Raw genomic sequence first — 27,623 nt, 5'->3', positions numbered from 1 at the left:
CTATTGTTGAAACATCTATCACTCCCTTCAGTTTTGCCAATGTCTGTCTCATGTACTTTGGTGCTCCTTGATTGGAAGCATCAACATTCATGATTGTTATATCTTATTGGTGAATTGACCCTTTAATTAGTATATAGTGTCCTTCTTTCTCTCTCTCTTTTTTTTTTCAAGGTGTCACCCATTAATCTTCTTTCTCTCTTATGATGTCTTTACATTTAAAGTCTATTTTGTCTGATATCAGTATAGCTACTCCTGCTTTCTTTTGGTTACAGCTTGCATGGAAAATCTTTTTCCATCCTTTCACTTTCAATTTGTATCCTTGTGTCTAAGATGAGTCTCTTGTAAACAGCATATAGCTGGATTATGTTTCTTAATCCATTCTGCCAATCTGTGTCTTTTACTTGGTAAGTTTAGTCCATTAATATTCTAAATTAGTACTGAAAAGGTGTTTCTTGATTCCACTATCTTATCTTTTTAATTTTATTTGTTAGACGTATATATTCTTTTCCTTCTTTCTCTGTGTTCTTTGAATTACCCTTAGTGGTACTCTTCAATTCTATGCCCTCCTCCAGACGTCCCTCTCCTGTCTTTTTTTCAGCCGGCAGAACTCCTTTTAGTATTTTTTGTAGGGCTAAATGGTCTCTTGTTGACAAATTCTTTCAGGACTTCTTTGTCTGTGAAAATTTTAATCTCTCCCTCAATTTTGAAGGGCAGTTTGGCTGGGTACAGAATTCTCGGCTGGAAGTTTTTCTCTTTCAGGATTTTGAATATATCATATCACTGCCTTCTTCCCTCCAAGGTGCTGGTTGAGTAGTCTGAACTCAGTTTTATTTGGTTTCCTTAGTATGTAGTAGATTGTTTTCTCGTGCGGCTTTCAGGATTTTCTGCTTTTTTCAACATTTGACAGACTGATTAGTATGTATCTTGTGGAAAGTCTATTTGGATTTATTCTGTTTGGAGTTTGTTGGGCTTTTTTGACTTGTATATTTATGTCCGTTATGAGGGTTGGGAAATTTTCACCCATTATATCCTCAACTACTCTTCCTAGCCCTTTGCTCCTCTCTTCTTCTTTTGGGGCATAGGTGATCCTTACATTTGTGAGCTTTCTTTTGTCTATCGTTTTGCTATATATGGCTATATACAGAGGTTCCATTCTGTGTGCAAGTTTTGAACAATTTACCAGTGATTCCATCAGGTCCAGTTGTTCTTTTAGTCTTTCGGAGAGGATATATTTTGAAGACTTTCCCTTTCTCTCTTGTTAGCTTGTTCAAGTAACTTACTTCTTGTGGCATTTCATTTGGAATATTTGGCCATCTGATTTTTCTTAATTTATTAGTAAAATATTTATGATTATTATTAGCAAAACCTTAAAAAACCTTCTTCATGGTTGATCTTTTAGATTAATTGAATCCATTTTGCTCATTAAAATTTTTTTTTCTATTATAGTGTAACATATATACAAAGAAAGAAATAAAAAAAGCAGTAGTTTTCAAAGCACTCTTCAAAAAGTAGTTACAGGACAGATTCCAGGGTTTGTCATGGTCTACCATATGATCCTCTCATATTTTTTCTTCTAGCTGCTCCAGAATATAGGAGGCTAGAGGACTTAAATACTTTTTTTATCATCACAATCTAGTTTTTATTCCTTCTTTATTGTGAACAATAGCATATATACAAAAAAGCTATAAATTTCAAAGCACAGAACCACAATTAGTTGTAGAACATATTTCAGACTTTGATATGGGTTACAATTCCACAATTTTAGGTTTTTACTGCTAGCTGCTCTAAAATAATGGAGACTAAAAGAGATGTCAGCTTGATGACTCAGCATTCATATTCGTTAAGTCCTATCTTCTATGTATAATTCCACCATCACCTGTGATCTTTCCATACCCCAAACTCTTTGGGGTTATTTGGGCTATGACAATTCTAAATTTCTGATATTGGAAGGGTCTGTCACTGATTTGGCATAGGGAGATGGAACTGTGTGATGTTCTGGAGAGGTTGGGCTAGGTTTTAGGACTTATCTGGACCAGGGACCCATCTGGAGGTCATAGGTTTCTGGCAACTTACTCTAGTGCCTGGAACCCTTATGAAATCTTATATATTGCCCTAGGTGTTATTTAGGATTTCCTGGAATGGTCCTGGTTGGGGGTTGGCAGGTTATGGTAGGTAGCAGGGTCTACCTGCAGCTTGCATAAGAGGAACCTCCAGAGTAGCCTCTTGACTCTATTTGAACTCTCTCTGCCACTGATACTTTATTAATTACACTTCTTTTCCCCCTTTTGGTCAGGATGGAATTGTTGATCCCATGGTGCCAGGTCTGGATTCATCTCTGGGAGTCATCTCTCATGTTGCCAGGGCAACTTCACCCCTGAAAATCACGCCCCACGTAGCAGGGAGGGCAATGATTTCACTTGCAGAATTGTACTTAGAGAGAGTGAGGCCACATCGAGCAACAGCAGAGGTCCTCCAAAAATAACTCTTAGGCATGCCTATAGGTAGTCTAAGCTTCATTGAAGGCATGGTCTATTGATTTGGGTATCTCTAAAGTTTGACACAGTATCAGGGGATTCCTTGATGGTGAGGTTTAATAGTTGTATATTCTTTCTCCCCTCCCTCGGGACTTTGCCAATACTCTTTGTTTGTCTGCTTAATATACTCTAGAATGTATTCAGGCATTACAACAATCTATACAAGATTAAAGGGCCAGGCTGAGCCCCCAGTCTTGGGGTTTGTTCACATGAAACTTAACCCCACAAAGGATAGGTCAAGTCTACTTAAAATTTAGGCCTAAGAGTCACCCCTGAGAGAGCCTCTTTTGTTGCTCAGATGTGGCCTCTCTCTCCAGCCAATATGATGAGCAGTCTCACCACCCTCCCCTTCTCTGCGTGGAACATGACTCCCAAGGGTGTGGACCTTCCTGGCAACGTGGGACAAAGATCCTGAAATGAGCTGAGACTCAGCATCAAAGGACTGAGAAAAACCCTAGAATGAGCTGAGAATTAACATCAAGGGATTGAGAGAACCTTCTCGACCAAAAGGGGGAAGAGTAAAATGAGACAAAGTGTCAATGGCTGAGAGATTCCAAACAGAGTCGAGAGGTTATCCTGGAGGTGATTCTTACGCATTAAGTAGATATCACCTTGTTGTTCAAGATGTAGTGGAGAGGCTGGAGGGAATTGCCTGAAAATGTAGTGCTGTGCTCCAGTAGCCATGTTTCTTGATGATGATTGAACAATGATATAGCTTTCACAATGAGACTCTGTGAATGTGAAAACCTTATGTCTGATGCTCCTTTTAGCTACTATATCAACAGAAGAGTAGAACATATAGAATAAAAATAAATAATAGGGGGAACAAATGTTAAAATAAATTCAGTTTGAAATAGTGGTAAATGAAAGCGAGGGGTAAGGGGTATGGTACATATAGTTTTTTTTTTCTCTAGTATCATTTTATTTCTTTTTTGTTGTCTTTTTATTTCTTTTTCTAAATTGATGCAAATGTACTAAGAACTGATGAATATGCAACTATGTGATGATACTAAGAATTACTGATTGTATATGTAGAATGGAATGATATTTAAATGTTTTGTTAAATTTTTTTAATTAATAAAAAAAGTTAAAAAAAGATTAAAGGACCTCTTTCTTATTCCGTGCTCTATTTTGCTCATTTTTAAAGAATGAATAGTTACTGTTATAAGTCCTGTTATTTTCCTAATGTTTGACATATTTAATTCATATACCAAAAACTCACCCTTTTAAAGTGTACCATTCAGTGCTTTTTAGCATGTTTACTGAGTTGTGCAACCATCACCACTGTCTAATTCCAGAACCTCTTCATCAAGCCAGAAAGAAACCTCATCTCCGTTAGCAATCAATCCCCACTACCCCTAATCCTCAGCCACTGGCAACTACTAATATATTTTCTGTCTCTATGAATTTGCCTGTTTTGGACATTCATGTGTGTGGAACCATGCGATATGTAGTCTTTTGTGTCTGATTTCTTTCATTTAGCATAATATCTTCAAGGTTCATCCATGTGTAGCATGTGTAAGAACTTCATTCCTTTTTATGGCTGAATAATATTCCATTGTATGGATATACCACATTTTGTTTATCCATTCATCTTTTGATGGCTGTTTGGGTTGTTTCTATTTTGGGGCTATTATAGATAATGCTGCTGTTAACATGAATGTTCAAGCTTCTGTGTGGGCATCTGTTTTCAGTTCTCTTGGGTACCTATCTATGAGTGGAATTGCTCAGTCATATGGTACTCTCATTTTTAACTTTCAAGGAATTTCCAAACTGTTTTCCACGCAACTGTACCATTTTACTTTTCCATCAGCAATATAAGAGTATTCCAATTTCTCTGCATCCTTGCTCACACTGGTAATTTTTCTTTTGGGTGATAACCATTCTGGTGGGTATGAAGTGGCAACCCAGTGTGGTTTTGATTTGCATTTCCCTGATGTCTAATGACATTGACATGTTCTTATTGGCAATTTATTAGTCTTCTTTTTAGAAACCCTTTGTCCATTTTTCAGCCGAGTTATTTGCCTTTTTATTGAGTTGTAAGAGTTCTTTGTATATTTGAAATAGACAAGTCCTTTATCAGATATATAACTTGCAAATTATCCAGAAAGGATTTTTGAAAAGTCCTGTTGTCTGGTGGTTGTGATCCCTGTATACTGCATGGGAAACCAACCAGAGTGTTGCAGGATGTGTGTAAGTGGAACCACTGCCAGTCCGGACTAAAAGGGACAAAAAAGGGACAAATTGAAGGAAAAGTGATTTCAAAGGCAGAACCATGGAAGCTAAGGTCTGGAGCCAGGAAATCTTGGGCCAGAAGAGCGACTCCATCCATGCATGTGGAGAGGATGTATTTGTCCAGGGAGCAGAGGGTGGGCTTCCCATTTCTCAGGGAACAGTGTTGCCCCCTCATGCCTCAGAGAGGGTGGAGCACATTTCCTGGCAATTGGGGAGAGCCTGGCTGCCACCCCATTGTTCTGAAGGGGTTGAGTGTATGTCCCAGAGATGGTAGAGAGTCTGGGTGCACCCAAATGTTTGGAGAGGGTGGAACCGAGAACAAGGTCGTCTTCCCAATGCTCCCCAATATTGCAACCCTCACCCCAGTGTTTGTATTGAACGGGGCTGCTAAGTACACCCTTGGAAAGGGTGAGACTGCCATTCTCTCAAGCCCAAAAGATGAGAGTTTTTTTTATAAATCACTCTCAGACTTTGAAATCTAATGGAGTTTGTCCTGCAGGTTTTAGGAAACTGTTTGGGATCTCTGACCCTGTTCCTTCCAGTATCTTTCTATGGACATGGGAACATGTATCCTATGACTGTCCCTCATTTGTATATTGGAAGTATACAAATATGACTTGTTCTGAGTTTCACAGGTCCACAGCCCAAGGAGAACTTTTGCCTTAGGACAAACCATGCCTGTAGCTGATTTTAGTGGGACTTTGTTCTGTTTTTGACTTTGTATTGTATTTGTGTTGCTACTGAAATGGCTTAAGGCTTTTATGACATTGTGATGGAATGAATGTATTTTGTATATGGAAATAACATGTCTTTTTGCTGTCCAGAGGGTATAGTATGCTGGTTTGAAACTGTTACGTACCCCAGAAAAGCCGTGCTCTTTTATTCCAATTTTATGGTGTAAACTTATTGTGCATGGAATCTATGATTAGGTTGTTTCCATGGAAATGTGATCTACCCACTTGTTCATGGGGTTTTTTGATTATGTTGTGTCCATGGAGATTTGACCCACCCAATTCAAGGTGGGTCTTAATCCTTTTACTGTAGTCCTCTATAAAGAGAATAAAAGACAGAAAACACACAGAGAGCTGAGAGCTGACAAGAGAACAGAGAGATGAAACCAAGACACAGAGATTTGGAGATGTTAAGAGCCAAAGTCTGCCTTGGAGAAGCTAAATGAGGCCCTACAGATGCTTAGAGAGAAAGTCACTGGAATCAGAAGCTGGAAGAGAAGGAGAGCAGATGTTACTATGTGCCTTCAGGTGTGTGCTGGTTTGAAAGGATGTATGTCCCCTAGAAAAGCCATGTTTTAATCGAAATCTCATTTTGTAAAGGCAGAATAATCCTTGTTTAATACTGTATGCTTGAATCTGTAATTAGATCATCTCCTTGGAGATATGATTTAATCAAGAGTGGTTGTTAAGCTGGATTAGGTGATGACATGTCTCCACCCATTCGGGTGGGTCTTGATAAGTTTCTGGAGTCCTATAAAAGAGGAAACATTTTAGAGAATGAAAGAGATTCGGAGAAAGCAGAGAATGCTGCAGCACCGTGAAGCAGAGTGTCCATCAGCCAGCGCTTTGGAGATGAAGAAGGAAAACGCCTCCCGGGGAGCTTCATGAAACAGGAAGCCAGGAGAGGAAGCTAGCAGATGACACTGTGCTTGCCATGTGTCCTTCCAGCCGAAGGAGAAACTGTGGCTGTATTCACCATGTGCCTTTCCAGATGAGAGAGAAACCCTGAACTTCATCAGCCTTCTTGAACCAAGGTATCTTTCCCCGGATGTCTTTGATTGGACATTTCTATAGACTTGTTTTAATTGGGACATTTTCTCGGCCTTAGAACTGTAAACTAGCAACTTATTAAATTCCCCTTTTTAAAAGCCATTCCGTTTCTGGTATATTGCATTCCGGCAGCTAGCAAACTAGAACAGCATGTAATAGAGAAACCCCAAATGTCATCAGCCTTTTTCCAGAGTCAAGGTATTTTTCTTCAGATGCCTTAATTCAGACATTTTCATGGCCTTAAGACTGTATTTATAATTAATAAATCCCCTTTGAAAAAGCCAGTCCATTTCTGGTATATTGTATTCCAGCAGCTTTAGCAAACTGTTACAGATTGTGTTGAATATGATCAATTATGTAGATCAATTTGAGTAATATTGTCATCTTGACAATATTGTGTTTTGACCCATAAGCCCAAGGAATATCTTTCCATTTGTTTAGGTTATCAATTTGAGGAATATTGTCATCTTGACAATATTGTCTTACAGCCCATGAGCCCAGGAAATATCTTTCCATTTATTTAGGTTATCTTTAAATTTTTTCAATGATGTTTTGTATTTGTAGTGGATGAGTCTTGCGCTACTTTTGTTAATTTATTCCTAAGTATTTTATTATTTTTGATGCTGTTGTAAATGGAATTGTGTTCTTAATTTCATTTTTTGGATTGTTCATTGCTAGTGTATAGAAATACAATTGATTTTTTAATATTGATCTATCTTGTATGCTGCACCCTTGCTGTATTTATTAGTTCTAAAAGTTTTTTTGTGGATTCCTTAGAGTTTTCTATATATAATTTCATGTCAACTACAGCTAGAAATTTTACTTTTTCCTTTCCAATCTGGCTATATTTCATTTTATTTTCTTGACTATTTGCCCTAGAGGCTAGAACCTCTAGTACAATGTGAATAGAAGTGGCAAGAGTGGACTTCCTTGTCTTGTTTTTGATCTTAAGGGGCAAACTTTTGGTCTTTTCACCGTTAAATATGATGTTAGCTATGGGTGTTTATAGATGTGCTTTATCAAGTTGAGGAAGTACTCTTCTATTCCTAGTTTGTTGAGTGTTTTTATCATGAAAGGGTATTGAATTTGGCTAAACACCTTTTCTGTATCAATTGAGATGATCAGTGACTGGTTTTTGTCTTTTATTGATTATGGTTTTCAATATTGATTGATTTTCATATGTTGAACTAATATATTCCTGGGATAAATCCAACTTGATCATGGTATAAGTCTTTTTATGTGGTGCTAGATTTGGTTTGCTAGTATTTTGTTGAGTATTTCTGCTTTTACTTTTATTTATCTTTCTTTACTTTGATTTATTACTTCATTTCTTGTGATGTTCATTAGATATAGTTGTCATTTTATTTTAATATTCTTGGTAATAAAGGTAGCTGTTTATTGTTAGGTATTTCTTCTGAGTACTACTTCATCTGCTTCTGACAGATTTTGATGTGCTATTTTAGTTTGAGTTTTTTGTTTTAAAGTATGTATTACATTCTTTATTCTGAATTTTCTTTCTGACCTAGGTTATATTCAAGAGAATAGAGTGCTCTGTAATTTTCACCTGATTGAGCACTATTTAAGTAAGTCTGTAGTTTTTTGAGCCTGACTTTATTCTGCCATGATCAGGAAATATAATTTGGTCTGCCTTTTATAAAATTTACTTTGTACTGATTTATACTCTAGCACAATCATGTTTTATGAAATATGAAAGTACAGTTTATTCCTGATCAGTCATACAGTTCTCTACATATTTGTTCTAATTAGTTGTATTTTATAGATTTGTTACCAGAGGGTGAGAAAAACTTTGAAAATGACATTTGGGGCCTTGTGCTAAACTGAGGGCTTTGGGTATGAAGGTTTGAAAGGGTATGGTCCTCTCTATATCCTACCTGAGTAGCAGAGACAGTGTGTGGGGTCTTCAGATACAAGTGGCAGAGTATTGGATGAACCTTGAAAACATGCTAGGTGATAGAAGCCAGACATAAAAGGCTACATGTTGTATGATTCCGTTTATATGAAATTTTCAGAATTGATAGATTTATACAGAAAGAAGACAAATTAGTGGTTGCAAATAGACGGGGGGAGAGGGAGAAGTATTTATTTAAAGTATTACTTAAAGGATATGAGATGTTTTTCTGGGAAGATGAAAAATTTTGAAACTAGAGAGAGGTATCAGTTGCAGAACATCGTGGATGCACTAAATATCAACGAATTATATGCTTTAACATGGTTAATTGTATGTTACTTGAATTTGATTAAAGAAGAAAAAAAACGTCAGAGCAGCTGGTGAAGGATGCTGATTGGAGCCTGAGAATGTGGTGAGTTTTGGATACCTCAGGGCAGGAAGTAGAGGCCACTAACTTCATGGCACAGACATGGATGTTGGCCTGTTGGGCTTCAGCCTTCTTGTAGGAAACAGCCAGAATCTGGCTGAAAAGAGCCAAGTGGCAAGGGTGTTCCCAGGACAGGGCAGTAGGCAGTCTTCTGAACTTCCTGCTTTGCCTATCTTTGTGAACCAATAATAGCTGGGCAGCAGGGACTGGGGTTCCTGAAGTACCACTGGACAGCCCTGGAAGTCAGGGGCCTTTGCATACAAGTTGGCCTCAGCATGTTTTGCAGGGACACAGATCCTGTTATGCGTTGTTGTGACATGACACAGTCCTGCTGGCTTGGAGTAGACATGGGGTGGTTTGAGATGTGTTTGAGACTGAGGATTCAAACCAGAAGGATTTGTAGATCTACACAAGTACACAAGCATTGTCCTTGTCTTGTGGCCTCAGAGTTAGAATTCACATAGGTTTTTTTTTTTTAATGTTTTAAAATTATTTATTTTTAAAAAATTTTTATTAAACCAATCAACATACAATATGGACAATCTATTTTTTCATCACGTAGTTGTTTATTCATCATCATGATCATTTCTTATAACATTTGCATCAATTCAGAAAAAGAAATAAAAATTCATACGTACCATACTGCTTACCCCTCCCTTTAGCATTGATCATTAGCATTTCAATCTACTAAATTTATTTTGACATTTGTTCCCCCATTATTTATTATTTTTAATCATCTGTCCATAAGGTAGATAAAAGAAGCATCAGACACAAGGTTTTCACAATCACACAGTCACCTTGTGAAAGCTTTGTCTTTATACAATCATCTTCAAGAAATATGGCTACTGGAACACAGCTCTACATTTTCAGGCAGTCCCCGCCAGCCTCCCTGTTACGCCTTAGCTAAAAAGGTGATATCTATTTAATGCTAAAGAATAACCTCCAGGATAACCTCTTGGCTCTGGAATCTCTCAGCCATTGACACTTTATTTTGTCTCATTTCTCTCTTCCCCCTTTCAGTTGAGAAGGTTTCTCAATCCCTTGATGCTGAGTCTCAGCTCATTCTAGGATTTCTGTCCCACGTTTCCAGGAAGATTCACACCCCTGGGAGTCATGTCCCACGTAGAGAGGGGGAGGGCAGTGAGTTTGCTTATTGTGTTGGCTGAAAGAGAGAGAGGCCACATCTAAGCAACGAAAGAGGTTCTCTTGGGGGTGACTCTTAGGCCTAATTTTAAGTAGGCTTAGCCTATCCTTTGCGGGCTTGAGTTTCGTATGAACGGTCCCCGAGATTGGGGGCTCAGCCTATTGCTTTCGTTGTCCCACAGCTTGTGAGAATATCAAGAATTCTCCACTTGGGGAAGTTGAATTTTCCCCCTTCTCACCATTCCCCCAAGGGGACTTTGCAAATACTTTTTTGTTCACTATTCGTATCACTCTGGGATTTATTGGGGCATCACTCTGGACAAACCTATAAAATCTCATGCCCTACTCAACGTTCCAAGTACTATGGTGTTCAAATAAGCTGTCCACATAAGTTATATTAAATGCACTAGTCAAAATATAAATTTTGTACCAAATAAACATTTTTTGCTTTAGTCTCACACATAAGTTTGTTTAAAAATATTAATTACCATCTATTTTCAACACTGTGTTATTGACATTCCTTCCTTCTTCATGCAAAACATTTTATAATTTGTACATTGTCATTCATATAGATTTTTTTTATTGAGGTAAAATTTACATAAAATGAACCATTCTAAACTGTACAATTCAGTGGCATTTAGTACATTCACAGTGTTATGAAACCATTACGTTTGTCTAGTTATAAAACATTTTCATTGCTCCAAAAGGAAACCCTGTACCCATTAACTCTCTCCCCAGTCATTGGCAATCAGTAGTCTGTGTCACAATATGTGGCCTTTCGTGTCTGACTTCTTTTACCTACCATAATATTTTCAACATTTATCCATGTTGTAGCATGTATCAGTACTTCATTCCTTTTTATGGCTGAATAACATTTGATTATATGGCTACATACCACAGTTTGCCTCTCTGTTCATTGATGGACATGGACATAGATTTTTGTCATCTTTTTTTTTTTTTTTTTGCCTGCTCTATTTGTTTCTTATTAATTGTGAGTACGATTTTGCAATGTTTAGTATGTCAGAAGTTGCCCTCTTAGCCTCCCAGGAGGAAGGTTTAGTAGGGAAGATTGAATACAGTTTTTCAGTCATTTTCACATTTATTTGTTTTGTACATTAAGGCAGTTGTCTGTGAAATGGGTTTCTTTTTCATGTTGAGCATGGTAGCTCTAACTACCTATCTGTCATGACACCCTTGAGTTCCTCCCCTCACTCATACATGTTTTGTTTTGCAAAGGGTGTTGAACACATCATTCTGGACAATCACTCTTGTTTGTTGCACTGTTAGAATTCACACACCCACAGTGTGATCTCCTGAGCTGTTTACAAATAAATGGGGACCAGTGGTGGGTGTTTTACAACCCTAGGGACAGTAATTGCTGAGTGTGTGAATTGTGCTCTCCTTTCTCAGGGCTGCAGGGTGCTCTAAGTTGAGGAGGCAGCCATTCCTTTCCAGACTCTTTCTAGGTTGTTTCCAGCTAAGGCTGTGATCCACAGACATCTTGGCCCCCAGTGGATGGCAAGGCGTCCTATGTGCTCTTTTCTGTAGGCTCTTATCTTAAAGGGTTAAGAATATGGACTGTGCCCAACTCAGGAAGGCCTGGGAGGTAGTGTTCAGTCCTCTTTGAGGAGGAGCCAGTGGATATCCAGATACCAGTGTGCCTGCTAATGGGGAGGACCTATCGGGGGAGCAGGAGTATACACAGAGAGCCCAGAGCTCTCCAGTTGCTATGTGTGAGGGAGGTGGAAAGCCTGGGTAGGAAGCCCTCCTTGTCTCCTGGCAGTCAGCCTAGATTGACAGGTGGGAAGGCATATCAGGCTGCTGCTTCTTTGTTCACTCCAAGCAAAGGCAGACAGCCCTCTTTCATTCTGGAAGAGGCCACTAGAATGAAAAGACACTTTTGATCCTGGTCCACCTCTGGGATAGCCCTTCTAGTGTTCTAGGAAGCTCCTTGTCAAGGCAGATCCTGTCTTCTTGGACCTCTGCCTTCCCAGAACAGGTCTTTGGCTGGGTGCATCACCATTAGCAGCTCTAGGGTAGTTTTTGGTGCTCCCAAGCTTCTGGAGAATTGAGTCACCAGACAGTTCTTGGAGAGTTCATGGAGAGCTTGGAAGGCTATCTTCTGGTACCATCGTAGCTTTGAGCAAGCAGAGCTTTGAGCAAGCAGAGAATCTTTCTTGTCACCTAAGCATTGTGCTGTTGGAGCAGCTTGTTACTGAGATCCCCCTGCCTTCCAGGCTCAGTCTGCTGGATGCTTTACATGTTTAATCACAACCATGATGGTTCTGTTAATTTATTATGCTAACACAGGATAAACAGACACAGTTCCTGTTGCTGTGGCCCTCAGCTTATCAGGGACAATAGATAATCAGCAATTCTACAATGGTGGGTCATTTTGCATTTTGGTCAGTGCTATGAAAATTGGTCATGACAGAGACTTGGGCCTCCCTGAGGAGGTAACATTTAGGCTGGAATCTGAACAATAAGAAAGAGTTACCCAGACCTGAAGTAGCAGGGGGATGGCAGGTGGATCAAGGCAAAGTGAGTGGGGAGAAAAGGTGAACATTCTAGGTCAAGTGAGGAGCTTGTGGGTGAGAGGCGGTGTATGTCAGGGATCTCTAGAGAAACAGAACCAACAGGAAAGATCTGTACATATGAGATTTATAAAAGTGTGTCACACACACACAAAAAAAGTGTGTCACGCTGTTGTGGGAGTGCAAGAGTCCCAAATTTGTAGGGCAGGCTGTGAGGCTGGCAATTCCGATGAAGGGTCTCAACAAACTCCACAGGAGAGGCTCCCTGGCTGAAGAAGCAGTGAAAATTCTCTTTTTCCTTAAAAGTCTTCAATTGTTTGGGTCAAATCCAATTGATTAGATTATCCCATGGTAGGAGATGCCCATAGTTGATCATAGTTGTAATCAGCTACAGCTGCAATCAGTTGACTGATAATTTAATAAACCAGCCTTCTGGTTCATCAGTCAGCCATGAAATATTCTTACAGTAACAATTAGAACAGTGCTTGCCTGACGCAACCACTGGGCACCATTACTTGGCCAAGTTTATACCAGACCCTAACCATCACACCTTTCATAAGGTGTTTTAGGCCTCCTTAAGTGTGAAACTAAGGAATAGGTGTGGCCCCAAAATATAAGTGTCAGAAGTTATGGCTAGATGGCTCAGAAGTGGATCAGGGTGATGGTTGTACCTGTGGCCCCACTCCACCCCCAACCCCAACCCTTGTGGGTGGCAGGAAAGGGCAGGGGGTGGGATCCCTGGATTGGGGAAGCAGGGAGAGGAAGTCAGGGTTGCAGATGGAGAGTGGGGTTTGGACTTCTCTCAAGTGTGCTTTAGGGTGAGGTAGGGTGAGGCGTGGGAGAAGGACAGATCTTTCTTTTGTCCAGTGCATTAGACAAGCCCAGGGAGACTCTGGTTATGTTACTGGGAGGCCTCATCTGCGTCAGAGTTGGGCAGCTGCTAAGTTTCTCCCTGCCATTTCCCTGGAGAGGCAGCTGTCTTCTTGACATGGTATATATTATGTTAATTACTAAAACTCTGAAAAAGAGAACCCAGGTCCGCAGAGGCATACTTTCCTTAATTGAAACTGTCAAAAAAGAAACAGATATAAGAGCCATGGCAGCTGGATTTTGCAGGACAAGGCAGACCTCCTAAAGTAGGTGGCACCAGTAGGGCTGTAGGCTTCCTTCTGCAGTATGGTCATGATCCAGTGTGCATTTTTTCCTCCCTAGAACTTAGCTTACCAAGCCCACTCTGAGTGGACTGTTAGGAGTACACGCCCCAGGAGTGTGTGGCTCCTAATCTGTGGCTGATCTCAGCAGGCAGCTTCTTCCACTGGGTGGAACACATTCTGCAAACAGCTGATATTTCACGTCTGCATGGGCCATGGGAGTGGGATGGCAGATGACGGAGATATGGGCAGAACACTGAGGTCCATGCCAGGTACATGAGGGCAGAGGCTAGGCTCATTTGCTGAAACGTATCAGCTTGGAGCAAATACCAGTAGCAGGTGGCTTTGCCCAGTGGGTGTCTTAAACACTATTGGCATGTAGGTGTGTTTCCAGTAGTCTGGACATACTGTTTGTCTGTGTCTCTCAAACATGATTTGCTTTTGCCCAATTCTGAAGGCACTTGTCACAGTTGATGAACCCCTATAGTTTCACCATTTGGCCACTTCTCTGGAACAGCTTTTTCTCAGGCTCTACATTGTTTTGTCCTCCCTCTTGCTGCCTTCCTCATTTTGTACTTTATCTGAGATGTCCTTAGGAAAGGATCTAGATGGAACTCTAGAGGGGTAGATGCATTGAGGATTTGCAGCTCTCCCAACAGGTTCCACAGGCAATCCAGAACAGAGAGTGTGGTAGGTGGGCCTGAAGGGCAGGCAGCTGGTTAAAGCCCCTTGTGGCTCACGTGGTGGTCAAAGTCCCTAGTGGCTTTATCATGGTGTTAATACAGTGGAGCTCTGCTGTGGTCCCTGCTCAGGAGCTTGCTTCATGTCAGAGGCCCTTTGCCTCCTTACTGCTCTTCCCTGGGCCAGCAGTACCCTGAGCCCTACAGCCAGCCAGGCATGTGTTCCTTTTCTGTGGGCCTCTTCCCTCACCCATGGGGAGATCTGTGTTACCACAGTTTACCAGGGCTGCTCAGCGGCCTTTTGAAGTGAGGCAACTCAGTTAGACCTGGAATGTAGGGATGTAGGGATTTCCTATTGAAACAGGGTATCCTAATACCATCTCTTACCTCTCAATAGCACAGAGTTAAAAATTCTTGATTCAGGACTGTATTTTTCAGGGCAAGTTGAATCCTTTGAGATAAGAGGTTTCATCGACAGCAGAAGGGCCAGTTCTGAAACCTGAGTTTGTCCATGTCTGAAAACAGAGATTCTCAAGTGTCCTGTGTGTGCGCTGGATGCTGGGGCCACATCAGAGTGGAGTAGATTGGGGGCCAGTTACCATTTACTCCTTTGCCTCCCCAGTGCTGGGCAGAGGGAGTCTGTATCTGGAGGTCCTTGAAACCCGAGAATATTTTGAACCATGCCTGGGCCTCTTCTTGGGAAGGTTGTTTTTTTGTTTGTTTGTTTAAAGAGCAGTTGTATGTTTGCAAAAAATTCATGCAGAAAGTACTGAGTTCCCATATACTAAATACCCATATACTCCCCTCTCCACCCACCCCCACAGGTTTCCCTAGTATTAACATTTGTATTAGTGTGGTATATTTGTTACAATTGATGTTCTTGGAAAGGGTTTTGCACATGCCTATCTCTCAGGATTCAGTGGTGTATGTGGTTGTGGGGGCCTAACTTCCTAGGGCTCACTCCTCCACTGTCTTTCCCCATAGGTTCAAAAGGAGCTCAGTGGGAAACAAAAAGCCAAACTCAACCCCAGAAGAGAGATACAAAGGCCTGGGAGCTAAGGTTGCACCTCAGTTTTGTGGGACAGTGCTACTCTTTTTCTCATCCTGGTCTGGTGTGTATAACAGACTTAGCTTTTCTTGTGAGATCAGACCTAGCTTTTCTTGTGAGGTGGGTAGCCCTACCAGATGCCATTTAAGCCATGTCCTCCTGGTCAGAACTAACTGGGCCCATCCTGGCTGCCCATGTCTCTCTCCTGACCATCAGATATTGAACTCTTTTTTGGGGGAGAGGGAATTGATTTGTGGAAGGCCCCTTTATATACAAGTGCCAGCTGTGCTGTCCCTCACCTGGCCCATGGCTTCATGCTGACACCTGAGCTCTGTTCCACCTCAGGGTCTGTGTACCCTTGGCCACAGTGTGCCTCACCTGGTATAGGCTCCTGGTGTCAGCTCCTGGTGTCATCAGCTACCTGCAGACAGAGACAGCCTTTTTCTCCTGTCCTCTTTACCTTTGTTTTCATGCCAAGCAGCTGTGAAGGGAAGACCTGAGCCCAGAGCAGTTTCTGCCTCTCCTGGAACTGCCAGAGTCATTCCCTTAGGGTTACATTGATCCTATTGTTTGGTCCCAAGGTTCTAAGAACTTTGTGTAACAGTTATGCCAGTACTGTCTCAGGGGCATTCTCTTATGCTACCCCACAGTGTTTGCTGAATGAAAAATCTCTTTTGCTTTCCCATTATCTGGAGTGGCTTGTCTCCAGAAAGTAGGTCCTGTCAGATCTTTAATACAAACTGAAGGTTATGGGTAAAGCATCTGTCTGAGGTATTCCAAGGAGGGCTGACTCTGGGTAAGTGGCTACCTGTGTTAGTTAGATTCAGTTGTCAACTTGGCCAGGTGAGCATACCTATTTCTGTTGCTGCAGACACAAACCAATGGTACGTGAATCTCATCTATTGCTAATTACATCTGCAGTTGGCTAGGAGGCGTGTCTGTTGCAATGAGTGACGTTTGACTTAAATGAGAGAACGCAATGTAGCACAGCATAGCAGCTGGGCATTCCTCATCTCAGCACTAGCAGCTCAGCCCAGGCCTTTGGAGATGCAGAAAGAAGTCACCCCGGGAAAAGTTCTTGTAACCCAGGGGCCTGGAGAGAAGACCAGCAGAGACCATCCTGTGCCTTCCACATAAGAAAGAACCTCAGTGGAAAGTTAGCTGCCTTTCCTCTGAAGAACCAACAAAATAAATCCCCTTTTATTAAAAGCCAATCCATCTCTGGTGTGTTGCATTCCAGCAGCTAGCAAACCAGAACACTACCTTATAGTGCCTTGGTGATCCCCCCTGGTGCACATGCTCTCTGCAGGGGCTCAGAAAGCCCCTTGACCAAGCCAGCCCAACACCCTTCCCTCCATAGTGAGCATCAAGAGTAACATTCTGAGAGCTCTGTTGACTGCTCCAGGGGTCAGGTGGCTTCCCTGGGAAGCTGGGGAGAAACAGGAGTGGTACAGGACTGGAGCTGCCTTTGCTGGACTGTTAGGTGAGATGGGTGGTGATCTGCTCTATCCCTTTTACTGTCTCTCAGGGTGAAAAGAAGCAGGAAGGTGGAAGCACCCAGAGTGTGACCATTGAGCTGGTGTTAGAGATGGAGAGGGAAGGGAAACTTTCTGAAAACTGTCTTCTGTGAGCTGGTGTTCTATGTATGTATAACTCTGAAAGAGAAGCTCATCTGAGGGAATTCATAGGAGTTAAGAAATTACAGAATTCAGACCTGAGTCTCTCTGACCCCAAAAGTCCATTTTTGACCAGAACAAATGTATTGATGAGAGATGATTGGTTTGGTGGCATGGGGGTACAGCACAGGCTGGCTTTGTGAGTGAGGCGTGGTCTGGACTCTGGGTGCTGGCTAGTCTTGGCTTAGGACCAGAACCTAGCAGGCAGGCCCAGCACCAGCCCCAGCCCCTTCCAGTCTCTGTGCTAATATGCTTGTGATGCAGGAATCTTCGCACTATCAATAGGAGTCTTCTTTGTTGTTGCTCCCCCGGCACTAAGGCCCTTGACATGTCCTGGTAGATAGTAGTGGCTGGGGAGGAGCCCTGGAACAGTCATGCCTGAGTCCCTGGCATCCCTGAGGGAGTCTCCCACCTCCAAGACACTGTAACTGGGGGTGGTATCTAGGAGTGCCAAGGTGAGGAACCATTTCCTCAGACTTCTGTGACTGGGACTTCCAATCTGAGTGATAATGGAGAGGGAAGAAGGTGATGCCAGAGCATCTGAATTGAGCACCTGGGGGCACCTAGCTCCTTACCTGGATATAGCTTGGCTTCTCCTTGCATTACTGCCATCTGGTAGGAGCCTGACAGGCCAGGAATAGACATTTCTGTGTAGATACCAGGCTGGTTACCTTTAAGTTCTCTCTGACAGTGACACGTCTTACTCCCTTCAGAGAGGGCAGGATGGTTTAGTTGGGTGGCACTCTCTTGTCAGTATTTCACCATCATGAAACTCTAGCTCTTCTGAACATGACTTCCTGCAGGGCTTGACCTAGGTAGCTGTGTTCACTTGTATTCTTTTGGCCTTCACATTCCACTGCCCTCTGAGACAGCTGCCTCTGTCCCCCTGGTGGAGGTGACAGCTCCTCCTCCAGGCCCTTCAGTGAGGAGCAGCAGCACATGCCAGGACCCATGCTTAGAAAGCTGCTTGCTCTGGTTTCAGAGCAGTTCAGGGACTGTATTGAAGCAGACCATGGTGAGGCCGGAGGAGCAGCTCATCCAGAACCAGGACAGAATATAGAAGTGACCGTAGCTTCAGGACTACCATAACAGAAAGAGAGACTTAGAACTATCAGTTCTCCTAGGGTGGCAGAGATATTTGCATTGCCTTCCCTCCCTAGTTCATAGATGAGGAAAATTAGATCCACGGATGTTAGATGACTTGCCTTGGGGTGGAGCCAGGTCTTCAGGCCTCTTTTTGGCCCAACGTGGTTTCTCTCTTAGAGTCTACAAATAGGGGTATGATGTAGTAGGAGAGCTCTAAATGCTTTCCTTTTTTTTTTTTTTTTAGGTACGCAACTGTAAATATATCTTTAATTTTCCTATAATAAACGTATATTATTTTTTTGAAATAGCAATAATTTGAAAAGTCTATGATATAAAATTTTATATTTTTAAAGTTGCAAATAAGAAGAAACATTGGCTTTGGCTATATTCAGGGCCCTATTGTTCTTTTAAAAGTACAGTGTTATGATGATTTTAAAAGACATTCTACATAACTGATGTCTGGTAACACTAATACTTAATACTTTTGACCCCCTCACAACTCCTGATTTTATGATTGAACTAAATGGAGTATAAAATTATAAGTAACTTTTTAAATAATAGCATTAGTGTAATAATACGCACTTTAAAGTCTTCAGAAGTAAAATAGTTACAGTCAGTTGCCCTACATTAATGTGGTCATTTGAAATTAGTCTTATATAATTAGCATGACCACATTCCTGATCTACCTTGGACAATTCTGGATTATGCCCACTGTTACTAGCATTGTTAGAAATGCACCCTTTTACTCTCAAAGCCCCAGTTAACTACAGTTATTTTATGTAATGAATTGCAGAATAGTTATGATGAACAAATTTTATAAATTTGATGTACAGTCTGATACAGGAAAACCTGTCACTAAAATCTGGAAAATGTGGCTGTCACAGAACATAATATTCAATTATTTAAGTAATTTTCTTCCACTGGGAATCAAAGTAAATTTTGTTGATGAATTGAGAGTACCAAGAATAACCAGGTTTCAAAATATCTTTAGATTATTTTGAAAACACTCAAGAATGAAAACTTTAATCTTTCAAATAGGTTCAAAGGTTATTCAAAGGAAAATGTTAATACATCTAGAATTCTAGATGGAATACACTAGGTTTCAAAAATGTAGAAAAAAATAATTCTGACAACCAACTTTGACTCAAGAAGAAATAGATGACCTCAACAAACCAATCACAAGTAAAGAAATTGAATTAGTCATTCAAAAGCTTCCTAAAAAGAAAAGTCCAGGACCAGACGGCTTCACATGTGAATTCTATCAAACATTCCAGAAAGAATTAGTACCAAATCTCCTCAAACTCTTCAAAAAAATCGAAGTGGAGGGAAAACTACCTAATTCATTCTATGAAGCCAACATCACCCTCATACCAAAACCAGGCAAAGATATTACAAAAAAAGAAAACTACAGACCAATCTCTCTAATGAATATCGATGCAAAAATCCTCAACAAAATTCTAGCAAATCGAACCCAGCAGCACATTAAAAGAATTATACATCATGACCAAGTAGGATTCATCCCAGGTATGCAAGGATGGTTCAACATAAGAAAATCAATTAATGTAATACACCATATCAACAAATCAAAGCAGAAAAATCACATGATCATCTCAATTGATGCAGAGAAGGCATTTGACAAAATTCAACATCCTTTCCTGTTGAAAACACTTCAAAGAATAGGAATACAAGGGAACCTCCTTAAAATGATAGAGGGAATATATGAAAAACCCACAGCTAATATCATCGTCAATGGGGAAAAATTGAAAACTTTCCCCCTAAGATCAGGAACAAGACAAGGATGTCCACTATCACCACTGTTATTCAACATTGTGTTGGAAGTTCTAGCCAGAGCAATTAGACAAGAATAAAGAAATACAAGGCATCAAAATTGGAAAGGAAGAAGTAAAACTATCACTGTTTGCAGATGATATGATACTATACGTTGAAAACCCTGAAAAATCCACAGCAAAACTACTAGAGCTAATAAATGAGTACAGCAAAGTAGCAGGTTACAAGATCAACATTCAAAAATCTGTAGTGTTTCTATACACTAGCAATGAACAAGCTGAGGGGGAAATCAAGAAACGAATTCCATTTACAGTTGCAACAAAAAGAATAAAATACTTAGGAATAAATTTAACTAAAGAAACAAAAGACCTACACAAAGAAAACTACAAAAACCTGTTAAAAGAAATCACAGAAGACCTAAATAGATGGAAGGGCATACCGTGTTCATGGATTGGAAGACTAAATATAGTTAAGATGTCAATCCTACCTAAATTGATTTACAGATTCAATGCAATACCAATCAAAATCCCAACAACTTATTTTTCAGAAATAGAAAAACCAATAAGCAAATTCATCTGGAAAGGCAGGGTGCCCCGAATTACTAAAAGTATCTTGAGGAAAAAAAAACGAAGCTGGAGGTCTCACGCTGCCGGACTTTAAGGCATATTATGAAGCCACAGTGGTCAAAACAGCATGGTATTGGCATAAAGATAGATATATCGACCAATGGAATCGAATAGAGTGCTCAGATATAGACCCTCTCATCTATGGACATTTGATCTTTGGTAAGGCAGTCAAGCCAAGTCACCTGGGACAGAACAGTCTCTTCAATAAATGGTGCCTAGAGAACTGGATATCCATATGCAAAAGAATGAAAGAGGACCCATATCTCATACCCTATACAAAAGTTAACTCAAAATGGATCAAAGATCTAAACATTAGGTCTAAGACCATAAAACAGTTAGAGGAAAATGTTGGGAGATATCTTATGAAACTTACAATTGGAGGTGGTTTTATGGACCTTAAACCTAAAGCAAGAGCACTGAAGAAAGAAAGAAATAAATGGGAGCTCCTCAAAATTAAACACTTTTGTGCATCAAAGAACTTCATCAAGAAAGCAGAAAGACAGCTTTACACAATGGGAGACAATATTTGGAAACGACATATCAGATAAAGGTCTAGTATCCAGAATTCATAAAGAGATTGTTCAACTCAACAACAACAAAAAGACAGCCAACCCAATTACAAAATGGGAAAAAGACTTGAACAGACACCTCTCAGAAGAGGAAATACAAATGGCCAAAAGACACATGAAGAGATGCTCAATGTCCCTGGCCATTAGAGAAATGCAAATCAAAACCACAATGAGATATCATCTCACACCCACCAGAATGGCCATTATCAACAAAACAGAAAATGACAAGTGCTGGAGAGGATGCGGAGAAAGAGGCACACTTATCCACTGTTGGTGGGAATGTCAAATGGTGCAACCACTGTGGAAGGCAGTTTGGCAGTTCCTCAAAAAGCTGAATATAGAATTGCCATACGACCCAGCAATACCATTGCTGGGTATCTACTCAAAGGACTTAAGGGCAAAGACACAAACGGACATTTGCACACCAATGTTTATAGCAGCATTATTTACAATTGCAAAGAGATGGAAACAGCCAAAATGTACATCAACAGACGAGTGGCTAAACAAACTGTGGTGTATACATACGATGGAATATTATGCAGCTTTAAGACAGGATAAACTTATGAAGCATGTAATAACATGGATGGACCTAGAGAACATTATGCTGAGTGAGTCTAGCCAAAAACTAAAGGACAAATACTGTATGGTCCCACTGATGTGAACCGACATTAGAGAATAAACTTGGAATATGTCATTGGAAAAAAAAAATAATAATAGTTCTGAGTTTAGCAACCTATTCTGGAAGATATATGTTTCCGAAAATTTCTAGATGAGAGAATAGCTCCAAAGTCCTTCCATTAATATTATAAAACAACATAGAAAATCAAATAAATGGCTTAGATTTTAGGATAGAGGTTACTAAAATCAGTTTGGTCAGTTAAGATTTATATCTTCCCTACAAAGCTGAATATAATGATATACTGACTCACAGTGCTACTTCTTTAAAACAATAAAATCTGCCATTTTTAAGAATTACCAAAGTTACATTTGAAACAGAGAACAGAACATTTTCTAGGCAATAGTCAAAGAAAGGGAGGGGACACTGAATGATAAATTCAGATTGGCCACACAAGATTAGCCTTCCATATTTGTGAAACACAACACCTATATCATCTCTACTGAACGTAATGGAAAATTAAAACAGAACAAAAATATAATTGTAGAACAGTGCCTTAAAAAAACTTTCAGAGAATCATTTGCCTTAATTATTTTCCCCGTTCATTTCAGAATATTTCTGATTCATTTATGCCATGGTATGTGTTTATCTTTTAAAGTAATGAGTCTTACTTTTTTACACATTGAATCCCAAGACATCCATACATTTGCATACTTTGAATTTAGTCTTTGGATTACTGTTCTTCTTCTTCTTCTTCTAATTCTCGTGACCGTTTTCAGGAACTCAAGGAAGCTTCTACTGGCAATGAACGTGCAGTAGCAACAACAGCATCTCTAAATCCCTGAGATGTGATTTGAAACAGTGAGGTAGATTCCTTCTGGCTTGGTGATTTATACAATGTTTCCAACCTCTGCTTTGGTCCCAGTGAAAGATTAACCGAATTGTAGCAGCTTGTCCCCAACTTTCCCCTAAAGCAGGAACCAGTGAGGCCTGATTTCTATCAAACTTTGTTGTCGTCTGATTGGTTAAAATGACAGCTAATTTGTGGTTATTTGCAAGACTGATCATTTGCTGGGCTAGGCCATTTAACAACCAAGTACGAAGAGATAGGTCATCTAGGTCATGACAAAGAGGAAAAGCAATACCATCCACTATCACTAATCGAACCTTTGAGTGTTCTGAAAGGAAGTCTGGAAGGAGATAACTTGTGCCAAAAGTTCTGTGTAATCATGGCAACGAAAATAATAAATATGGGAAAGGATATTTTCAAGAGTGAAGTCCTCCAAAGCTTTTTGGTACTCCTCTCCTATGTGTGTTCCTGCTATAAGATGAAGGTGCTGAATGCAGGCAGAAGCAAGGTCTACCACTCTTTCAACCATAAAGCTTCCCTCTGTATCAATAAAAACAGCTTCACCTGCCACTCCTCCAAAACATTCTGGTATCTGTACATCTACTGCCAATTGCATACATAACTGTGTTTTTCCAACACCAGGTGTACCACAGATTTCTGTTGTTTTGGTTAAGGGTATTCCACCACCAAGAATCTTATCTAATGCTGAACAGAAGGTAATTATGAAGCCCTGGGTATGCTCCTGCTCAAGAAGTTCCAGTGCTGTACACTTCTTGCCTGACTCAGATGTACTAGCATGTCTTGGTATATGCAAGAGACATTCCCTTCTTATAATTTGTAGAGTTTCTAAGGCTTCCTCTTTAGATATCCCAACCTCCACATTTCCTTGCCTCCACCCTGGCCTATTGGGTGGAAGCTTCTGGGCCGTTAATAGAAATGATTTCTCCAAGTGGTGGTACTGCGTGCACACTGTCCAGTTACTGGTTTTTCTGGTGTAAAAACTTCAGGAAACGATTATATAAGGCTGAATCTCTGTACCCCATTCTACGTTTCCAGTCTCTCGGGTCTTCTGGCTTAACGTCCCCCTTGCCTGACCCACTCCTGCCTTTCCCCTGCTTTCCTTTTTTAAAAAAAAGAAAAATGACAACATAATTTTCCTGAACACTGTAATTTTCCTGGTCAAGCCCAAGATTGCCCATTAGTATTGAGTTACAGGCGTGGCTGACTCACTAACAGGCATGTGTCCCAGTCTCTCTGCTATCTATGGGCCACATTTCCATTTTCATCTCAACAGATATTTCTTAAGCACCTACTGTGAACTAGGTGTTACATGAGGGGTGCAAAAAGATGCTTAGTTGTGGTTCTTTCAGTCAGAGAACTTTGGTTGCTTCAAGAAAGAGAATGAGCATTTCTAAGCAGCTTAGTCTGCTAGACCTCTCAGAAAGAGTAGACAGGAATGCTGGGTCTTGGATATTCTGACACTGTCTAGGGTGCTCTCTTTTTTATTTTGACTAGCGAAGTTGTAGGTTTATGGGAAAATCATGCAGATAATACAGGGTTCCTACCCCCATTACTAACAGTTTGCATTAGTGTGGTACCTTTGTAATAATTGGTGAGAGAATATTATTATAATTATACCATAGTTTAAAATTTTATCTCAAACTTTTCTGTTATTTGTGTTCTCTATTTCTCTCACTACCCCCACTTCCTCTTTGTTAGCTGTTTGGTGGTGAAGTGATAATGCTAGTCCTATCCAGAGGATGGAGAGGTAATGCAGTGGCCATAAAACAAACTGCCACAGCAGTCTCTGTTGCCACAGCAGTCTCTGTTGCATCTTGTTTTTAGACCCAAGCTGCCTTTTGCACACGTACTTACCCATCTTATACACACTCAAGCTCTTAATTTTGTTTGGAAAAAATATTGGCCATAAAATGATAGTTTCAGTTGAAGATACGTTGCAACTTGGTGATTATATCAGAAAAACTTTTTTTTTTTTACATGGGCAGGCACCGGGAATCGAACCTGGGTCCTCGGGCTTGGCAGGCAAGCATTCTTACCTGCTGAGCCACCGTGGCCCGCCCCGGAAAAACTTTTAACGTCATAAAACTTTGAGGAGCAGAAGATGGGGGGAGGCATCTTACAGAATTCTGGAGGTCAGAATTCTTAAAATCAAGGTATTGGCTCTGGGACCCCAGCAGAGAGGTAAGCATGTGTGCCAGTTTGAAAGGATTATGCACCCTAGAAAAGCCCTCTCCTTTAATCCCTATTCAGCACTGTAGGTTGGAAAAATGATTAGATTATCTCCGTGGAGATATGATGCGCCCAATTGTGGGTATTAACCTTGATTAGTAGAGATATGACTCCACCCATTCCAGGATTTGGTTAGTTTACTGGAATCATTTAAAAGAGGAAACATTTTGGAAAAAGCTTCAGAGCCACGAGAATCATGAGAGCCCACACAGCCAGAGACCTTTGGAGATGAAGAAGAATTATGCCCTTGGAGGAGCTTCATGAAATAAGAAGCTGGGAGAGAAAGCCAGCAAACATTCCCATGTTTGCCGTGTGTCTTTCCAGTTGAGAGAGAAACCCTGAACATCATTGGCCTTCTGGAACCAATCTTTCTCTGGATGCCTTAGATTGGACATTTCTATAGCCTTGCTCTAATTTGGACGTTTTCACGGCCTCAGAACTGTAAACTTGCAACTTATTAAATTCCCCTTTTTAAAAGCCATTCCATTTCTGATATATCGCGTTTCAGCAACTTGCAAACTAGAACACATGGTAACCGAGTCTGTTGTGGCCACTGGACTGTTTTTAGTTTGGAGGCTGGGCAACTGGTGTTTCTCTGTTCTGCTGGCATTTCAGAGACTTTTTCTTACCTTAGAAAGCTTTGAGAGAAACTTTTTCCAGTTGCATGTCTGGACATCTGACTGGGTGAGTGGGTCATCAGGGTAAATGTGGATCAGGGAGTAAATATGGTGGTTCAAGACCCTTAGCCCTGGTCTTAAGGCCCAGTGCTGCTTCCAGGATGATCCCTTTTGTTCTGACCTCTACACCTTTCTGTTTTCTGGGTACCATGCTGTGTGTGGTTGAAAGCCCTGATCTAAATTTGTCTGAGTATACCCCTAGAAAATAAGTAATCCAACAGTTAATTGGTATTTAATGAAATTAAGTAAGTCTAAGTGCTAGCCAGTGTGTTTAACTAGGTATAGTGTGAGTTCAATGCATATTTAATTGTTAATCTGTGTGTTAATCATTTTAATGCCTATTTAACTATTAGTTGGTATGCTTGATCTAGTTATTAATTGGCATATTACTTAAATATAATAAATGTTGTTTCCATTAAAAAAATCAAGGTGTTGGCAATGCTGTGTTCCTTATGGCACTTTAGAGGAGAATGAATTTCCTTGCCTTGTCTAGCTTCTGGTAGCTACCTGTATTCCTTGGCTCATGGCCCCTTCTTCCATCTTCAGAGCCAGCAGCTTATCATCTTCAGGATGTCTCACTGCTTCCATCATCACATTGCCTTTTCTGACTCTGACCATCTAGCCTCCAATTTATAAAGACTGTTGTGATTACATTGGGCCTGGATAATCTCTTCTTCTCAGGATTCTTAACTTAATTATATACCCAGAGTTCCTTTTTACCATTTAAAGTATTCACAGGTTCTGATTAGGATGTGGATATATCGTTGTGGGGGGGTGGGGGTGGGGGGGTTGTTCAGTGTGGGAAGGCAGTTTTATTCCTTTGGGCAAATGCATATAATTGAGAAATCAGTTGGGAATTTGCAGCCTTACTGAGATGATGGTAAAGCCTGAATTGACTCCAAATATTTTTTTTATTGAGCTCTTCATTTATTTTAAAATTTTACAGTCCGTATATATAGTTAGAGTTAAAAATAGAAAAATTCTAGTATAGTTTTATGAAAATTATTTAGTTTTTAATCTTTTTTTTCAAAGAAACAAAGCATTTATTGCTAAGTGCAAAGTATATAGTTTATTTTTGAGGAAAAATATTCTAAATGTCTAAATTTTTATTTTATGTCTTTGAAAATTTAAGCATCTGTTGTTTTATTAATGGTTATTGAACTCCAGTACACTGAGATGCAGATACAGCCCAAATGTCATTGAGTCACTGAGTGGGTGGGAAATGGTTCTTTGAAGTGATTTTACTAGCTTCGATAGATCACATGGCCAAATTATCATTAGGTTTCTAGAGTTTGTACTGCTCTAATCTGAAAAAGCAAAACAAAACAAAACACACATACACAAGTGCACAAAACCTCCCAGCTTATGTTTGTACCTTCTGGACGATGAAATCCCATAAACGCTCTGTCACATCACCTTTGTGTGAGAAAGAGGTGGGCTGTGGCTGGGCTAGTCACTGTGTGGACTCCTGCACTCAAACACACCTACATGCCTGTGCACAAACCTGTATCACTTCTCAGATTCCTGACATGCCAGGCATAGGGGGGCTTGTGATGAGATGATATGGTCACTGTCCCCAAGGAGCTTATGGTCCTGGGTCGGGAAGTGCTTCAGGACTAGTGAGGTGATGGAGCCATGGATAAGATCTGCAGGAATCAGGGAGTGGACCCAGGGATATGGGCCTGGGAAAGACTGAAGAATGATATGGAAAACTTCAGGGGAAGCATTGGGATTGAACTGTGATGTGCCGAGAAAAGGGGCGATCCAGTGAGCATCACCACCAGTGGGCATAGTGTCAACAAAAGCTATAAGAGGGCCCACAGGAGCAGAGAACAATACTCATGAAGGATTCTTTGGAGAGGGTTGGAGTGGATAGTGGTTTTGCTGTGGAGGGTGTTCATCCACAGCCACATGGTCTCAGAAGGTGGCAGGCATGGACTTGCCTTTTGGGAAGGCTATGATTGTCAAGCAGCATTGAGGAGGGCCCCATTTCTGTTCCATGGTATCCCAGACCTCTGGCACAGAAGCAGGGCTCTACATCAG

General features: G+C 40.6%; 1 protein-coding gene and 1 pseudogene across 2 annotated transcripts in view; one reads left to right on the top strand and one right to left on the bottom strand.

The window, feature by feature from the left end:
- Positions 1-27,623, top strand: part of RANBP10 (RAN binding protein 10) — a 136,601-nt gene that overhangs the window by 81,159 nt on the left and 27,819 nt on the right. The gene's annotated exons all lie outside the window — the stretch shown is intronic.
- Positions 22,525-26,168, bottom strand: LOC143659985 (DNA repair protein RAD51 homolog 3 pseudogene; annotated as a pseudogene).

This window comes from Tamandua tetradactyla, chromosome 16 (genome assembly GCF_023851605.1).
Source record: "Tamandua tetradactyla isolate mTamTet1 chromosome 16, mTamTet1.pri, whole genome shotgun sequence".
Classification (NCBI taxonomy): Eukaryota; Metazoa; Chordata; class Mammalia; order Pilosa; family Myrmecophagidae; genus Tamandua; species Tamandua tetradactyla.
Note: the sequence above shows the minus strand (reverse complement) of the source record. Positions and strands in the feature narration are given on the sequence as shown.